Source organism: Apium graveolens, chromosome 8 (assembly GCF_009905375.1).
Source record: "Apium graveolens cultivar Ventura chromosome 8, ASM990537v1, whole genome shotgun sequence".
Lineage (NCBI taxonomy): Eukaryota > Viridiplantae > Streptophyta > Magnoliopsida > Apiales > Apiaceae > Apium > Apium graveolens.
The window spans coordinates 161,126,447-161,147,062 of NC_133654.1; the positions used below are offsets into that span (position 1 = coordinate 161,126,447).

Here is a 20,616-nt window from a genome sequence, read left to right on the forward strand (position 1 = left end):
GTCACCCTATTACGATGTTAAAATCAAGATAAATGTTTGTATTTTACCAAAATTCTTAACTAAAAATTTAGACGTCATGATGACAAATGAGAAACTACTCACAAGTACACGTATTAGGTGAGTTTTAAGAGGGAAAGGACTCTCTACGAATGCACCAACAGAATAAAATGTGAGACACAAAACATGTCTTGTGGTAATAGATGTTAAACTTCGTATAAAAAAAATAGGCACACAAGTACTTGATGAAGGAAAGTAAGATCCTACAATTAACTAATTATTTTACAAAGTGTGATTCCTAAATATCGAATACATTCTCATGACAACACTTGGAAAAGAACTTACAAGCCAATACTTGAAGTTGAGATGATAATAATGAAAGAAAGTTGCAAATTGCCTAGTCAAGATATACATGATTCAAAAGAAAAATATGTTACTACTCGTATGAATTGCTCCAAGACTAATCAAAATACAAGGTATAACCCTGGAACATGACAAAGTATGACCAAATGTCAATTACAAATCAACGAAAGAGATTCCCGCTATAATGCGAAACAGGGATGGAAAAGCAGCAAACCAACAATTAATGCCAAAAACAAATATAATCAAATTGTTCAATTGCGAAAATAACTCAAAGTGACTTATGGAAATTTTAAGTGACTTATGATACTTGATAGAGTATATATTTATATATATATTACACTATTTTATTCCTCATATTTGTTATATTTTACATTGAATTGGATTTTTATTTAATAGATTTTAATGTTTTATTGTAGGAGGAAAGAAAATCCTAAACTTGGATGGATTGGAGAATAAGAGCTTAATTTGGATATTTATTAGAAGAAAAATATCGGATTTGTTGGACTGCATGCGCGTAATTCACTGTTTGGGTCATATCTTAGAATTGGACGATTCAACAGCCTACGCGAATATAACGAATTATGTTTCATTCTAAGTGGTCCAAGTATCAAATTACTACTGGAGTGGCCCATAATTACTGAAGAAAAGTCAACTACGAAATTTCCTTAGAAAACGCAATCAATTTGGGAAAAACTTGTATACCTTTATTATATACAAATAGGGATATATATATATATACAGAGATAGAGAGACATATAAGGGGGGGAGGAGATTACTTTTATTTATTATATGTTTTGCTAATCTAGTTATGAGCGAATAGACTTTTAATCTAGGGTTAAGTTCAACCCTGGTTATGATTGATGTATGTTTTTTCCGATCCCCCCAATTTAGTCATATTACATGCTCTTGCTTATTGAGTTGTGCTTAATTAAAAATTACAAGTTAGACGTGATTACGTGTATTGTTTGAACCAATATCTATTTATCAACGAAATTTGGATTTAGTTGGTTGTGATTTATGAAATAAGGACATGAACTTCTCCATGAAAATAGGTAGAACGAATTATTAGAAAGTTAAGATGTTGTGTTTAATGTCTCTAAAATTGCATGATACCATGAAAATAGACTTGATTATATTTTCGAGAAGCCATTAATACTCGAGAGAGGCTATTGGTATTTTACAGGATGTGTCTTTCCACTTGAGTAGTATATGATTGATTTTGGGCGGAAAATCATAATTACATTGATTCATACTAGTGGGGATTCTTAATTCTAGATATTTTTAGTTATTTTATTAAAACAACGTATTTGCTTTAGTATATTTTAGTTAAACAGTCTCTAAATTTTTATTGTGTTACTTGCTTAGTTAAATCGAGTCAAGAATTACTAGTGATTGGTACATTTGTCTCTGTGGGATCGACTCTGACTTACCTTACTACAATGTTAGAAGGATTTGTTAAATATTATTATTTAATAGGTACGCAAAAGCCGTGTTAAATTTTTGGCGCCGCTGCCGGGGACAAAGCGGTATTAGATTAGCAAATCTTTGAGTTGGTTTAGTTAAGTTTTTTTAGTTGTGTGATTCGGCTATTATTCCCTTGTTATTTGATATTTGTTTCTAGTTTTCTTATTTCATGCAAACTTGAAGTTCAGGTACTGAAAATTTGATTGCTTTTGATCCCGAAATTGAAGCTACGACAAGAAGACAAGCAAGTGCACGAAGAAAACATAAAGACAAGGAAGTTATGGGTGAAGTAGTACCAGCTAAGGTTCTCAATGAGCAAGGTATGCCGGATACTAAGGACGTACCGGACTGTATTCTCAGATCAACAGTCACGGTTACCCACTTTGAAATCAAGACACAATTCATCCAATTCATTTCCAATGATTCTTTCGTAGGATTGTACACTAAAAATCCTGTTGATCATCTTGAGAGTTTTCTGGAGAAGTGTGATACGATGAAGTTGACCAATGTTAGTGATGATGCGATAAAGATGCGATTATTTCCATTCTCTCTCCGTGATGAGGCAAAAGATTGATTGAAAGATGAAGTACCAAATAAGTTCACTACTTGGGATGGTTTAGTAAAGGCCTTTATACTCAAATTTTTCAGTCAGAAGAAGACTGCAGAACTCAGGAGTGACATATCTAACTTTTAACAAGATGAGGAGGAGTCACTTCATAATGCATGGAAAAGATACAAAAGGCTGCAGAGGCAATGCCCTCACCATTGAATTCCTGACTGGTTCTTGATCCAAACATTCCACAATGGGTTAACACTAGAGTTCGGAATCTTTATAGATGCTGCTTTAGATGGATCCATTATGAAGAAGAACACTAAGGATGCAAAAGCTTTGTTAGACGATATGGAGTCTAATGATAACAATCCGTATAGTGACATAAGTCACTTTAAGAAAGGTGGTAAGTATGATGTTGATGCTCGAACCATGTTGAATACAACTATGCAGGCAATGGTTAAGAAAATTGAGCAATTGGATTCTAGAACTTCATCTACAATTGCCAAATGCGAGATTTGTGGTGTAGTTGGACACACTTAAAATATTTTTCAGTATAATCCCTCTAGATTAGCAATGGAATAAGCAAATGTCCTTTACAACCAAGCGTACCATGTGTGAAATCTCTCTACCAACATATGCACAAGCTGTCAATATCTTAGAGTAAGTCTTCATAGTTGACGGTGACTCAACGTCTAACATAATAATGGGAACGCCATGGATTCACGACTTGAAGGTTGTTCCTTCAACATATCATCAATTCATCAAATTCCACACGCCATGGGGAGCATATGAGATTCGTGGGGATCAAAATACAGCAAGAGAATGTTATAAAACCTGCTTGAAGCCAACAATTCAATACAACAAAAAGGAGATGCTTGTAGCAACAGTTAATGGACCTGAGAAATTAGCTGAAATAGACTTGAAGACTGGAGACAAGAAGATATTAATAGGAGAAGACATTTCTCCAACTATTGAAGCAAATTTGGTAGAGTTTTTGACAACTAGGTTGGACGCATTCGTGTGGGACCATGATGACATCACAAGTATTGATCCAGACGTGATCATATACAAGTTGAATGTCGACCTAAGTGTTACTCCATCCAACAAAAAGAAGGAAGTTTGTAGCATACAGGAACAAGATAATCAATGACGAAGTGGATCGGCTTCTGAAAGTTGGAATGATCAAAGAGGTAGACTATCCTGAATGGTTGGCCAACGTTGTCATAATCCAGAAAAAGAATGGAAAGTGGAGAGTTTGTATTGACTACATGAACTTGAATAAAGCTTATCATAAGGATCCATATCCACTTCCTCACATCGACATCATTGTGGACTCTATGACTGAACACAAATTGCTCACGTTCCTAGGCTCCTCTAGTGGATTCAATCAAATACAAAAGGAGCCGTCAGACGCTGAGAAGACTGCATTCATCACTGGAAGGGGGATATATTGTTATTTGGATATGCCCTTTAGGCTACAGAATGCAAGTGCAACCTTCCAGAGACTCGTGAACAAGATCTTCAAGGACCAAATAGGACAAATGATGGATGTTTACATAGAAGACATGGTGGTCAAGTCAGAAAATGCTGAGAATTGTGTTCGAGATTTGTAAGAAGTGTTTAACATCTTGAGAGCATACAACATGAAGTTCAATCCTTCAAAGTGTGATTTTTTCGTGTCTTCTGGAAAATTTCTGGGACATATAGTGACAAGACAGGTGCCTAGAAAAAATAATGTGCAAGCTGATGCACTAGCTAGTCTTGGGGCTGTGTTTAAAGGCATGAATTTAAATAACAATCATGTTATTCACATCATGAAGCCTTCCAATGAAAGATTAAATCAAAAAGCAGAGGTGTTGGCCCTCATCTCACACAACAATGATAATAAATAAATCATGAGTAGTTGGACTCAAGTATACAATGAATAGTTGCAACATGGTGCATAAACTGATAATAGAAATGAGGCAAGAGTATCGAGGATGAAGGCGTCATGATTTACCATAATGGACGACGTACTGTTCAAAAATTCATCCACAAGTCTCTTGCAAAGATGTTTAGAGAAAGAAGAAGCTGACATGGTGTTAAGAGACGTTTACGAAGGAGAATGTGGGAATCATACCGATGGTAGAAATTTATCACTAAAAATAATATATTTGGGGTATTACTGGCCAACACTAAGCCAAGACGCCTTGGATTACACAAAGAAATGTAACGCCTGTCAGCATTATGCACCTACCATTCATTAGCCTCCTGAGTTTCTGTACACATCTATGCCATCTTAGCCCTTTATGAGATGGGGAATGGACATTGTGTAAAAGATGCCACTTGCATCAGGCCCAAAAGTCTTCATGTAGGCTATGATAGATTACTTCTCTAAATGGATCAAAGCAGAGGTGTTCAAGCAAGTCACTTCTAAAGAGGTGATCTCGTTTATTAAGAGGAATACTTTGTGCAAGTTTGGGGTACCATCTGAAATTGTTTGTGACAATGGTTCACAGTTTATAAGTGATAAGACTGAGGCATTTTGCAAACAGTGGAATATTAACTTAATCAATTCGACACCTAGGGTACCCTCAAGCTAATGGGCAAGTTTAATCCAGCAACAAGGTTATAATCAACAACCTCAAGAACAGGCTGACATCATGCAAAGGCAAATGGGCTGAGGAATTACCTTGGATACTATGGTCGGATAGGACTAACCCTAAGATGTCAACACGATATACTCCATTTAGTTTGGTTCACGGTATTATAGTCGTTTCACCAACTGAAGTAATGATGCCTACTGCTAGGTATGGACTATTGGCACCTGGCATGAACAACTAAGAGTTGGCACATGACATGGACACCGTGGACGAGCTTCGTGACATGGTAAAAATATGCATGGTATCTTATCAATAGAGAATTTCCAACACTTATAACAAACACGCCCACATAAAGGCATTTCAAATCGACGATTTAGTCTTAAGGAAGACATTCCAGAATAACGTGAACATGTCAGTGGGAAAGTTTGTTGATGCCTGGGAAGGTCCTTATCTCATAGATGCAGTGGTCTATCGTGGAGCTTACCAGTTATTTACCATAAATGGCTTACAAGTCTCAGGACCTGGAGCTTTATCACGTGTAATGTTCTTTGTCCTTCTAAATTACTTTGGTTCTTAGGTCGATTATAAATAAGTCACTGGGACATAGAATTAGTTATGTTTCAATATTTGACATTCTAGATGTTGAATTCTTTATACCATCATAAAAGAATTTGCTTATGTGTGATTATGAATTTTATGATTAATGAGTGCAGGATATGCCTTTCATCTTTCAACTGTTTGTTTGCTATATAAGCCTCGTAATGCTCTTGTTTTATCTTGACATGATGTTAACTTCTTATTAATAGTTTTCATTAATTCCAGTTTAGCATACTAGTAAGTTATAAAGCCAATTCGGCATGACAACACAAAATGGTATGACTTATCATTTTGGTTCTACGATTAATTTCAAGGGCTGATCACCCTATTGCGATGTTAAAATCAAGATAAACATTTGTATTTTACCAAAATTCTTAACTACAAATTTAGACGCCATGATGATAAATGAAAAACTGCTCACAAGTACATGTATTAGGTGAGTTTCAAGAGGGAAAGGTCTCTCTACGAATGCACCAATGGAATAAAATGTGAGACACAAAACATGTCTCGTGGCAATATCGTATAAAAAATAGGCACACAAGTACTACAATGGTGACGAAGGAAAGTAAGATCCTATAATTAACTAATGATTTTACAAAGCATGACTCCCTAAATAACGAATATATTCTCATGACAACACTTGGAAAAGAACTTACAAGCCAATGGTTGAAGTTGAGATGATAATTATAAAAGAAAGTTGTAAATTGCCTAGTCAAGACATACATGATTCGAAAGCCAAATTTGCTACTAGTCATATAAATTGCTCCAAGACTAATCAAAATACAAGGTATAACCCTGGAATATGACAAAGCATGACCAAATGTCAATTACAAACCAACGAAAGAGAGTGTAAGTCATATGTCATAGACCTATTTGTATATTCGAGGATTCAACTCAACTCAAATAAGAATGTAATAAGTAAATAGTGGATCGACCGTCAGAGAGATCTCGCAAAGTAATATCTGTCAAAGGATTCAGAGACAAGGTTCATCTACAGACTTGAGGAGTTAATTCACTGGAAGAAGTTCAAGAAGTTGATCATGCCTCAGTGATATAAATCAAGATCGTGGATTTAATCAAGTGACAGAGATCTCGACAGAGTATCATTAATTACAAGGATTTAATCTGAAGAAAATCAGAGTGTCAAAGTCAAGACATGAAGAAACGTCACGGAAGTTAGTCACTCATGAACCAGACAGTACATCGAGTGTCAACGATGAAGTGGTGGAATTGATTCATAATTTTCAGTGATTTTCAGAAGATTTGCAGAAGAATGGTTGCTGCTCAAGACTAGAATTAATTCTCTATTAATTAATTGAGTCATCTAATTTAATTAAGAAAATAAATTATATCTGCGAAGAATAATTTATTTATTAATTGAATTAATTGATTAATTAATTCTGAATTAATTCTAGGAATTTTAGGAATTTTCAGAAGTTTAATTGGATTAAATTCAAGTCTTAAATCAGCAAGACAATTGAAAATGAACTAGCATGACAATCTGGATTGTCATACCGATTGTCATGCTAGGCTATTTTCAATTGTCTCACCGAAAGTTACTCTAGGAGGGTAATTGTCTTGCTAGTTCATTCCGATTGTCTTGCTAGTTCATTCAGATTGTCTTGCTAGTTCATTCAATTGTCCTACCGAAAGTCATGCAAGCTTAAAGGGATTGTCATACCAGTTCATTTGCATTCGGTTGATTGACTTAAAAAGAAGCAGAGAAGCAGCAACTAAAAAAATCATCCAATACATTCAAGAACAAAGAACACAGCAGCCGCCTTGAAATATTTCATTTTTCATCTGCTTATTTCAAGATCAATTTCTAGTTTGTTAATGTTAAATCCAAACCACTAGAATTATTTATCTTGTTCTTGTGTATCAATCTAGCGGATTAAAATCCCTAGAACTTAATCTCAAATCGCGTTTAGCATTTGATTCTAATTATTACAAAAATAGAAAAAGTTCATGTCGAATTTATTCTAGATTTGTGATAATTGATTTGAGATTAATACCTTGTAATCGATACAGTTGTTGTAACACCCTTCAAGTTTAATAATATTTTTATTTAACTTGAATTTTGTTTCACATTTTTTATTCCGCATTTAATTCGATTATTCGGTGCTGTTTGTATTCAACCCCCCCTTCTACAAACACATTGGGACCTAACAATTGGTATCAGAGCCTTCTGATTAACGAACAAATCAAGATCCTAGACTTTTGTGATTTTTCAACTCCTTGAATTTTTATTTATTCAAAAATTCATAATGACTTCACATAAAGTTGGAACCGTTAAAATTCCACAATTTGATAAAGAGAATTATATCATGTGGAAGAAGAAGATGCTATTATTTTTACAAGTTGCAAATCCCAAATATTCAAACTTGTTAAAGAAGGGTATAAAAACTCCGATGGTTATTGAACCGGAGGTAATAATAGATGGTGTGGTGACTACTGAAGCTAGAACCTATCCAAAAGATCCTGAAGATTTTACTCCTGCTGAGAAGGAAGAATTCTCCTTGGATGCCAGCCTTCAATTAATATTAATTGATTCCCTTGATCCCCTAATGAACAGACATGTGATGAACTGTAAAAATGCTAAACACATGTGGGAAACTATTGAGGTGATTAATGAAGGCACAGAGGAAGTTAGGGAAAACAAGTTGGAGATCCTAACCTCTGAATATGAACATTTCAAATCAAATCCAGGAGAAGGAATTACTGAAGTGTTTGAGAGGTACAATGCGTTGATCAACAACCTGAACATCAATGGAAAGTATTATTCAATCAGGGAGGTCAACAAAAAGTTCCTTTTAACACTGCCAGCTCATCTTGAACATAGAATCACTGCCATTAGAGAAGCTAGAGATCTGAGTGAGATTTCTTTGGACAGGCTCTATGGAGTGTTAAAAACTTATGAGTTGGAGCAGATTCAACAGAAGGAAGTCTACGGGAAGGATAGAATGGTCAGCACATCTACTGCACTTGTAGCTGAAGGTCAACAACAACAGCAATCTCAACAGTTAGAAAGAATGGTACAGTTTTCCAAGGGTGAGGAAAATGAGTTAGTAGCAGAATATGATCCTCCTACTACAAATCAATCAAGTGATGATTTTTATTCCTTGGAAGAGCTGGAGCAATTGGAAGATGAATCAATGGCCCAAATTGTCAAGAGATTCTCCCATGTCAGATTCAAGAGGAATCCCAAGCTTAAGTACAAGTCCAACTACAACAAATTCCAGAAAGGTGGATCTTCATCCTCTAACACCAGCAGTGGTGGATACAAAACAGGGATGGTTGATCGGAGCACCATTAGATGCTATAACTGCAATGAGTTGGGACACTTTGCCACAGAATGTAGGAAGCCAAAGCAAGTAAGAAAGAACTCTGAAAGGGCTTATCTGGCAAAGGGAAGAAGCTGGGATGATACTGACAGTGAAGATGAAGATGAAGGAAATCTTGCTCTTATGGCTATTGATGGAAAAGCTTCATCGTCAAGAATAGAGGTAAAACTTTCTGATGCTGAAATGGTTTATCATCTAAGAGGTAACTTAGATTGTGCACGTCGTGATAATGAACTGTTAAGTTTACAGATCACAGACCTTGAGAAAGAGGTCAATGAATTAAGACTTGTGCACATTAATCAAGACAAATTAAAAGAACAGGTATCTTTTCTAGAGAATAGAGTTGACTGTTATAGAAAACTCGAAATTATTCTCAAAGACAAGATCACCGGTCTTGAGACTAAGGTTAGAGCCTACTTCAATTCTTGTTCGAAGGCTAAAGAGTTCTATAGTAAGCAAGCTGTTAATCAAACATCTGGAATAGGTTATGATTACAATGCTGCTATTGGAGAATTAGGCATAAACTCCCCTCCTCATGTATGTGCTAAAGGGAGGGAAGTACCACATGTGCTTAAGGGTGTTGATGAACCCCTCTATAAAGCATCAATTGCTGAACCATTTGATGCGACCTCTTCTGTTATTCAAGAAGAAATACGTGCTGAGGATCATGCTAATGAGAAGATTGTTTCCAAGTCAAGTGAGTCGAAAGTTCCAGTCAAAGTTGTGAAAGCAACTGAGACTAACTCAGACACACATGAGTTGGATAACAATAATGCCATGTCTACCATGCATAAATTGCCTGCTGTTAATCACTCTCATAAAGCATGTGGTGTTGCTAATTGTATGTCTTGTGCTTTTAATATGATGTATGCTTATTTTAATGGTAAGCATGTGTCTAATGATAAGACTACTCCTCGTCAGCATGTGAATAACAAGAAGCATGATAGGTCTAAGACTGCTAGTCCTTCTAAGGTTAGAAAGGAGACATTTGTGCCTAAGCTTAAACAGAAATTTGTTAAGGCTGTTTACAAGGTCAAATGTTCAGTCATTAAGGATGTTGAGATCGTTGAAATTAAAAATGTTGTTTTGCCTGACAAAGGTCAGTTCTACAAGTATGCCGGGCCCAACCAAGTTTGGGTTCCGAAGAAGGTCTAATCCATTTGAAGTGCAGGGCAGTATACAGGTATAACCGGTAGTGTGGATTCTTGAAAGTGGATCATCAAGATATATGACCGGAGATAGAGCCCTGCTATCAAATGTGGATTGAGAAAGCTGGCCCCTGGTTACCTTTGGAGATAACAGCAAAGGTTTATCTGAGGGATATGGCTGTTTGCAAGCTGGGAATGTTATCAGTGTAATTTTGTATATAGTGCTAGGTTATTATCAGGAAGCAGTATCTAACATATAGCACCAGTGACGAGACTTGAGAATATTACGACATATCAAACACCTGCTGCACATTACACTTGGAATTGTACTCTAGTAAGATGTGTACAAGTGTACTCCTGGTTGGTGAGTTAAAAGAGGAAGTCAGTGCACCACAGTTCATGGACTTTGCAGTTGCAGATCTATTGGACTATGCAATCTCTTCTTCAATCTCAATTCAGGTTGGTATGAACTAGTATACTGCTCAAGCAATCGTCAAGGACATGGTATGGCACTCTAACAGAAGTTATAATTTTATATGAATAAGTAGAGTCGTCATATTTATAACTATATTATCACTAAGCACAATCATATTGTTTTATATGTGCAGTGGTATATTGATTATGCAACATAACAATTAGTATCTAAAGTACTTGACAAGTATCGGTCAATGATATCTTGTTAACATTATGTTGCAGATATTTGTAAGCTTTTGACATGAATGAGAATTACTTAGACTTTACCCTAAGTGATCAATGTTTTATCAAAAACTCATTCATATTGAAAAACAAAATCAAACTTCTTTCTACATTAGTGATTTCTTATTTCGTGTAAAATCTTTTGAAATCACTATTGTAAATCATTTTCTCTCTATTACCATATATTCTGTGTTACAGATTCAGTCTCCAATGGATTTCTTTCATTAACAGTCATGAGGTTGAAAACCCACAACGTCTATCCCAGACTGTAAAGACAAACACCAAAACAGAACCAACCAACATTCTCTTACCACTAAATGTAGTATGAATGAGCGTGAGGGAGATAGTGCCTTAGTGCACCACATAAGGAAGGTTCTATAGTCAACCCAGTAGCTCTGTCTCCTACATAGATGAGTAGTATTTAACCCGAGACAACTGCTAGCCCCCATACATCTTCTCAAAAAGATGTAATGGCTGAAAAGGCACAAAAACAGTTACTAGATTCATTCTCTCAATAGGGTGCGTCTATTGAATTTTGCCTGTCGGCCAAGGTATCCGATGTAGTGTCACCACCTCAAATATAATCAATTCTTGATGCACAAGGAGAGGTTACACACACAAAGGATGAGTTGACGGAAACAAGAGTTTCGACCATTTTAAGGTCAGATTCGATTGTTCAAGGTTCGTTAGTGGACCAATTGCCTTTACAGGTGTTAGGAGAGGATACTGATCCAAAAGCCATATGTCAGTGGTCAGTGTCTACCTCCCCAGGCTTAAATCCCCTGGATGCATCTGCGGATAGTGGATCTGACATAGGTGCAGATCGGCAACTTGTTGACAATGATTCAGATATTAACTGATGAGTCACAAGGAAATGTCTTCACAGACATTAGAAGGGAACTTTGATCTTTATGCTAAAATCGTTGGATCATTGTTTACCTTCCCAGAATTCAAATCTGGAACCCTAGAAGGGAAACTAGCAACTTGTAGATTATGACTCAGATTTATCTGACGAGTTTAACAAGGATGGGGATTTGTGAACTCCCATTGCACCACCTGTGACCTCCTTAAAGGATGGCTAAGGTGATTTTCCTTGCAGGTACAGCTGATTTTTGGAGCTATGAGAGGAGTGATACACTTGTGAGATTGAGTGTAAACACGAGTGGAGAGAAGAGTGATACACTTGTGAGATTGAGTGTAAACACGAGTGGAGAGAAGAGTGAAACACATGTGAGGTACACTAAAACAGGATCACACACTCACAGTGAGGAAGAAAGAGAAACACTTGTTATTTCTTTTCCAACCAAGTGAAATATGAGAACTCCTTCAGACGACGGCATACATTCCTTCTTTAAGGGGGAGATAAAAGCTTAAGTAATAGTTTGGAGGATTCCTCAACTAAGGGGGAGAAATAGCAGGGAGGAAGAAAAAGATCCTACATGTACACTACACCACACCATTGTTGTTTCTAACTACGGATCCTATTGTACGGGAGAGGTGGTAAACACAAGGTGATTTCCTAGTAAGGGAAGAAGCTGTTAAGGGAGTACCATTGGTTTTTATCTGCGGATCCTATTGTACGGGAGAGGTGGTAAACGAAGGTGATCTTCTTTAATCAGTTGATTCTCATAGGGGGAGAAGCAAGAGAGATATGTGCTTCTCAACAGGGAAATGTGGTTGTACAAATGAAGATGAAACTACTTGAAGATATGTTCAGTCTAGAGGAACATCTACTTGGAATCTGGAAAATGTTAAATCTAGTCCAGAACTTTTCTGCTATTTACTTTGCATGTATGTTTATATCTTTTTCTTATTTGTTAGTTGAGTTATCCTCTAGGTATTTGTGTGTTATTGTCTAACAAACAAATAGGGGGAGATTGTAAGTCATATGTCATAGACCTATTTGTATATTCGAGGATTCAACTCAACTCAAATAAGAATGTAATAAGTAAATAGTGGATCGACCGTCAGAGAGATCTCGCAAAGTAATATCTGTCAAAGGATTCAGAGACAAGGTTCATCTACAGACTTGAGGAGTTAATTCACTGGAAGAAGTTCAAGAAGTTGATCATGCCTCAGTGATATAAATCAAGATCGTGGATTTAATCAAGTGACAGAGATCTCGACAGAGTATCATTAATTACAAGGATTTAATCTGAAGAAAATCAGAGTGTCAAAGTCAAGACATGAAGAAACGTCACGGAAGTTAGTCACTCATGAACCAGACAGTACATCGAGTGTCAACGATGAAGTGGTGGAATTGATTCATAATTTTCAGTGATTTTCAGAAGATTTGCAGAAGAATGGTTGCTGCTCAAGACTAGAATTAATTCTCTATTAATTAATTGAGTCATCTAATTTAATTAAGAAAATAAATTATATCTGCGAAGAATAATTTATTTATTAATTGAATTAATTGATTAATTAATTCTGAATTAATTCTAGGAATTTTAGGAATTTTCAGAAGTTTAATTGGATTAAATTCAAGTCTTAAATCAGCAAGACAATTGAAAATGAACTAGCATGACAATCTGGATTGTCATACCGATTGTCATGCTAGGCTATTTTCAATTGTCTCACCGAAAGTTACTCTAGGAGGGTAATTGTCTTGCTAGTTCATTCTGATTGTCTTGCTAGTTCATTCAGATTGTCTTGCTAGTTCATTCAATTGTCCTACCGAAAGTCATGCAAGCTTAAAGGGATTGTCATACCAGTTCATTTGCATTCGGTTGATTGACTTAAAAAGAAGCAGAGAAGCAGCAACTAAAAAAATCATCCAATACATTCAAGAACAAAGAACACAGCAGCCGCCTTGAAATATTTCATTTTTCATCTGCTTATTTCAAGATCAATTTCTAGTTTGTTAATGTTAAATCCAAACCACTAGAATTATTTATCTTGTTCTTGTGTATCAATCTAGCGGATTAAAATCCCTAGAACTTAATCTCAAATCGCGTTTAGCATTTGATTCTAATTATTACAAAAATAGAAAAAGTTCATGTCGAATTTATTCTAGATTTGTGATAATTGATTTGAGATTAATACCTTGTAATCGATACAGTTGTTGTAACACCCTTCAAGTTTAATAATATTTTTATTTAACTTGAATTTTGTTTCACATTTTTTATTCCGCATTTAATTCGATTATTCGGTGCTGTTTGTATTCAACCCCCCCTTCTACAAACACATTGGGACCTAACAGAGAGCAACTTTCCCCGCTACAATGCGAAACAGGGATGAAAAAAGTAGCAAACCAATAATTAATGCCAAAAACCAATATAATTAAATTGTTTAACTGCGAAAATAACTCAAAGTGACTTATGAAAATTATAAGTGTCTTATAATACTTGATAGAGTATATATATATAACATGATTTTATTCCTCATAATTGTTATATTTTGCATTGAATTGAATTTTTATTTAATAGATTTCAATATTTTATTGTAGGAGGAAAGAAAACCCTAAACTTGGATGAATTGGAGAATAAGAGTTTAATTTGGATATTTATTATAAGACAGCAGGATTTGTTGGACTGCATCTTGAGTTTCAGAACTCAGAATTGGACGATTCAACAGCCCACGTGATGATAACGAAATTATCTTTCATTCTAATTGGTCCAAGTATCAAATTACTATTGGAGTGGCCCATAATTACTGAAGAAAATAACTACAAAATTTTCTTAAAAAAATGAAATCAGTTTGGGAAACAACTTGTATACCTTTATGATATACAAATAGGGATATATATACATAGATAGAGAGTCATATACAGGGGGGAGGAGATTACTTTTCTTTATTATGTGTTTGTTAATCTAGTTATAAGCGAGTAGACTTTTAATCGAGGGTTAAGTTCAACCCTGGTTATGATTGATGTATGATTTTTCCAATCCCCCCCCCCCCAATTATGTTATATTACATGCTCTTGCTTTTTCAATTGTGCTTAATTAAAAATTACATGTTAGACGTGATTACGTGTATTGTTTGAACCAATATCTATTTATCAACGAAATTTGGATTTAGGTGGTTGTGATTTATCCAATAAGGACATGAACTTCTCCATGAAAATAGGTAGAACGGATTATTAGGAAGTTAGGATGTTATGTTTAATGTCTCTAAAATTGCATGATACTATGAAAATAGGCTTGATCCTCTTGAGTAGTATATGATTGATTTGGGGCGGGAAATCATAATTGCATTGATTCATACTAGTGGTGATTCTTAATTCTTGATATTTTTAGTTATTTTATTAATACAACGCATTTGCTTTAGTATAATTTTAGTTAAACAATCTCTCAATTTTTATTGTATTACTTGCTTAGTTAAATCGAGTCAAGAATTACTAGTGATTGGTACCTTTGTCTCTGTGGGATTGACTCTGAATTACCCTACTATATTGTTAGATGGATTTGTTAGATATTATTATTTAATAGGTACGTGACAGCCATGTCAAATTTTTGGCGCCGCTGCCGGGGACAAAACGGTATTAGATTAGCAAATTTTTGAGTAAGTTTAGCTAAGTTTTTTTAGTTGTGTGCTTCGGTTATTATTCCCTTGTTATTTGATATTTGTTTCTAGTTTTCTTGTTGCATGCAAATTAGAAGTTCAGGTACTGAAAATTTGATTACTTTTGACCATGAAATTGAAGCTACAACGAGAAGAAAAGCGGGTGCACGAAGAAAACAAAAAGACAAGGAAGTTATGGGTGAAGTAGTCACAGCTAAGGCTCTCAATGAGCAGGGTATGCCAGATACTAAGGACGTACTCTTCGGTATTCTCAGATCAACAGTCACGGCTACCCACTTTGAAATCAAGACTCAATTCATCCAATTCGTTTCCAATGATTCTTTCGCAGGATTTTCCACTGAAAATCATGTTGATCATCTTGAGAGTTTTCTGGAGAAGTGTGATACGATAAAGTTGACTAATGTTAGTGATTATGCGATAAAGCTACGATAATTTCCATTTTCTCTCTGTGATGCAGCAAAAGATTGATTGAAAGATGAAGTACCAAACAAGTTCACTACTTGGGATGGTTTATTAAACGCCTTTCTACTCAAATTTCTCTGTCAGAAGCAGACTGCAGAACTCAGGAGTGACATACCAAACTTTCATCAAGATGAGGAGGAGTCACTTAATGATGCATAAATAAGATACAAAAGGTTGTAGAGACAATGCCCTCACCATGGAATTCCTGAATGGATGTTGATCCAAACATTCTATAATGGGTTAACACTAGAGTTCGGAATCTTTGTTGATGTTGTTTCAGGTGGATCCATTATGAAGAAGAAAACTAAGGATGCGAAAGCTTTGTTAGAAGATATGGAGTCTAATGATAACTATCCCTCCAGTGACAGAAATCACTCTAAGAAAGGTGGTAAGTATGATGTTGATGCCATGTTGAATACAACTATGCAGGCAATGGTTATGAAGATTGATTAATTGGATTATAGAACTTCATCTACAGTTGCCTCATGCAAGATTTATGGTGTAGTTGGACACACTCAAAATATTTGTCAGTTCAATCCCTCTGGATTAGCAATGGAACAAGAAAATGTCCTTTACAACCAAAATAAAAGGCAACAGTACAAACCTTACTCCAACACGACAATCCAGGTTGGAGAGATCATCCTAATTTTTCCAAAAGAAATACTCAGGATCAAGCTCAACTTCCACCAGCTCAACCACGTAAATCTTACTTGCAAAATCTTTTGGAGGGATTTATCTCTACACAGGTAAAAAAGAATGAAGATATTGATGCAATTATTAATGCGATGAAGGCTCACAACAAGTTGATGGAAAATTCAATCTCTCAAATTGCTCAAAAGTAGAGCAAACTTAACAAGTTTTCAGGCCAACTTCTTGGCCAAACTGAGCAACCATCAATGGGCCATATTAATGGTATAACTACCAGGAGCGGAAGAGAATTGAAAGAACCAGATTTCACATTGATAATGCTAAAAAACAGGAAGAAGAAATTACAACTGAAAAAGTGCTAGAGGAAGAGGCGATGGAAGAAGAAAAGAAAGAATCAGTTGTAGTTCCTATTAAACCATATGTGCCACATGTTCATTTTCCAAAAAGATTGGCGCAAGCTACGCTAGAGAAGAAGTATGGTAATTTTCTTGGATTTTTGCAAAAACTGCACATTTATATTCCATTTTTGGAAGTCATATCGGAGATGCCTTCTTATGCGAAATTTCTGAAAGATATATAGACACGTAAGAGAAAGATTAAAGAAAGTTCTATTAGCTCATTAACAATAAAGTGCAGTGCCATCTTGCAAAATAATCTTCCTAAAAAGCTGGGGGATCCAGGCAGCTACCCTATTCCTGTCAAATTAGGGGATGTTGAAATTCAAAGAGTTTTGTGTGATCTTGGAGCAAGTGTTAGTATAATGCCAGTATCAGTCTATGTAAAGCTTCATATGGGTGAACTGAAACCCACACGTATCTCTATACAACTGGCAGACAGAATTGTTAAATTTTTTTTCTTGGTGTACTTAAAGATGTTCCCGTTAAGGTAGTAAAATTTTATATTCCATGTGATTTTGTTGTCATGGAGATGGAAGAAGATGCAAATATTCATATCATTCTTGGGAGACCTTTCTTAACTATCGCTAGAGCTATAATTGATATGAAAAGTGGGAGAATTTCTTTTCAAGTGGGAGAGGAGAAGATGAAATTTAAGTTAAAACACAATAAGACATCCTTCTATGGATGAGATCAAAAAAGTGGATGCGATAAAAGAAGTGATCGACATCAAAACCAACACTTTATCATATAAAGATCCACTTCAAGCCAATTCTGAGTTAAACTTCAATGAAGAAGATAAGGAGTGTACGAGCAACAAGAAACTTTTGGATGCAACGCCTATAGCTACACATCTACATCATAAGAAAGTTAAGGAGAAAATTGAAATCTCTCTTGGAAAAGATCTCGCGAATGTAAAACTCGGAAAACTTCCACCACATCTGTAGTATGTACATTTGAATGATGAACTAGTTCTTTTTAAATTTTGTCATGACAATATTTTGAGAAGATGGATTGCTGCTGATGAGGTAGAAGAGTGTGAGTTTCAATCTACTGAGAGAGATAAACATTCTAGAGGTGTTAAAAAGAAAAATAAAAGGCTGATGGGTGCAAGAATTGATTTGAAGATTGATGGGAAAAATATTTTGAAAGTGAGCAAATTTGATCTCAACCATCGTTTGAATGGTTCTTCTGATAAGAATTTGAAGTCGCCATGAATTTGATTTAGAAAAGTCCGGCTAAATAACGTTAACGACAGTGCTTCTTGGGATTTGAACCCCTATCCATGGGGTTGCGTAAATTTTATATTCCTCTTATAACCACTTGGGCTATCTTGCCTTTGTTGCTACTAGGTGGACTCATAATTCTTTATAATGAAATTGGGCCTGAAGCTAAACAATGGGAAGCCCATATTTTTCAATTATTTTTGGATCAACACTTCGTACTTATGCACTAGGGGAGCATTTCTAACTTTTCTTTGTATATTATTATTTTTAATATTATTTTAATTATTTTTATATATTTTTCGGATTACTTTAATTGTATATAATATGTAATATATTTTTATCTCAATGGACAATGAACCATTTAAGTGTAGGGATGTGTTCTTAATCTATTTGTCCGATAAGTCGTGTCAAAAGTAACAACATCACCAAAATTTTGATATGCCATTATACAATTTGGATCAATTCACACAAGACACTTCAAATGATTCTCTTCATCAACTTGGGTCTTACTAAAGTATTTAGAACCACTTTCTTAATTCAAACTATGTTAAGTTCAACCCCACTTGGGCATCATTAATTTCAAACATTTTCTTCCTTTAATCTCTTATCATATTCCTAAGATGTTGAGTACTGAAACCAATTTTATCATTACCTCCATGAATGTTACGAATGACAATCATCACTTGAAAATTACGAACCCCCAAACCATAAAATTTTTGAATCAAACTACTGGTAGTGGTGTTCACATATCTTTCGTCTTGTACCAAATTCATCATTCTAGGGGAAACAAGACCATGATTGTGTACCAGCTCAAGACTAGATATCTCCCAAAGACTTATATTCTTTTGATAATTTACATACATTCTCACCTTGCAATCACATTTAGGAAGAATCTCTTGACGCCGTTTAACTTTACTAATTTTGTTGACAACACTTTTTCCTGAAAGTCTAAAAACATATAAACGAAAATATATTCTTTATCTTGATTACGTCTATGGGTCACTTGAATTTTAATGACAAATCCATTTCTTAAATTATAAGCCCTAAAAAAATTATCAGCTTTATCCAAAATTTGGAACAATTAATTCATATAAAGAATTTCATTACCATCCATTGTTTCATACAAATTCGCACCCTCTACATTATCATCTTCATCCTTACCATCAATATTAACATTTTCAAACTCATCTTCACTTTCTAAATTTTCGTCTTTCTTAATATGAATAAAAACTTCATCTAAATTAATGAACTCTTCATTTTTCTCAATGTTATCTACAAACTTATCATTTTCAACAAATTGAGGGGTTTTAGGTTATTTACTCATGTTTAAGTCGTCAAGATTTAAAACATGACCAATACTCAATTTTTATTTTCTCATTTTTACGTTTATGATGAAATATACGAGTACAAATATTATCTGCCATGACAATTAAAAATTGAAGAGAAGAAATATATCTCAGATTTGAGAAAGTTGCTTTAATTTCTTCCAAAATTCGCCTAAAATTGGAGCGGAGCGGGGGTGTATTCTGTGTGGTTGTAGTGAGTACAAGTGAGGGAGGAAAAGGGACTATTTGAGATAAGGGAACATGTTCCAACCGCGGAATATAATTTTTCCGTACCACAGATATTGTTCGCGGTCCTGTTACTCCTTTAAAATATGTACATAAGAATTAATAATGTATGCCAATTGCTTATATACTATTTCTTAACCATTAGAATTACATAAAATGATTGAATAGAAAAAAGAATAACACATGCTTCAAAAATCTCTTTTATATATAATAAAAGAACAGGATGATAATATTCCTGAGATTAAAAAGTCTCATTAAAAAGACTAAACTACCCTGGTTTTTAACATTTATATAAAAGATATGGCTTGTGGGAATCGAACTCGAGATATTTCTTTCACAAATGCAAGCCCATACCACTACAATATATTGTCATATGTGCTTTTTATCATACATATATATGTATATATGTGTGCTAAATAAATATTTTATTTAATTTTAGAGATGGTTACTTGAATTTCACAAAAAAAGAACAGTATATTATACGAAGTAGATATATTTTTCTAATTGTTAGTTTATTTTTATTTGTCTATATTATTGCTTTGGTGAAACCATTGATCTCAAATGGTTAGTATAGTATATTCTTATCTTTATGGAATTATATCTATATATAATTAGAGTAAAGGAGATAAAATGGTATTATTTGGTCATTATGACTAATATTATAAATAGGGATTGGTAGTAAGAGAGAATATTGTAATTAATAATAAATCAGTAAAATAATTATCCAACATTACACATTACACCTATTATGTATATCATCTAGAGAGAAATTTATGGTTAGCAAGTTACTAATATTATCATCATCATCATCACGTAAATAAAGTTATTTGAATAACAATAATAATAGTACTTTTGATAAAATATATTGATATTAAAAAGTAAATAAATCAACTCATTTTGTCAAAAAATCTTGTATAAAAAATGTATAATTTGATAGTTATGACTATAATATTGTAATTAGGATTTAGAGATCAGTACTAAGAAATTTATGGTTAGCAAGTTATTAATATTATCATCGTCATCTAAATAAACTTATGAAGTTATTA

General features: G+C 34.6%; 2 non-coding genes across 2 annotated transcripts; both read right to left on the bottom strand.

Moving 5' to 3' along the window:
* Window positions 1-2,488: 2,488 nt before the first annotated feature.
* LOC141681642 (small nucleolar RNA R71) lies at window positions 2,489-2,595 on the bottom strand. Its single transcript, XR_012559068.1, has one exon. It is a non-coding gene; the product is annotated as a small nucleolar RNA R71 (small nucleolar RNA).
* A 13,231-nt stretch (window positions 2,596-15,826) lies between these two features.
* LOC141681740 (small nucleolar RNA R71) lies at window positions 15,827-15,933 on the bottom strand. Its single transcript, XR_012559164.1, has one exon. It is a non-coding gene; the product is annotated as a small nucleolar RNA R71 (small nucleolar RNA).
* Between the last annotated feature and the right edge of the window lie 4,683 nt (window positions 15,934-20,616).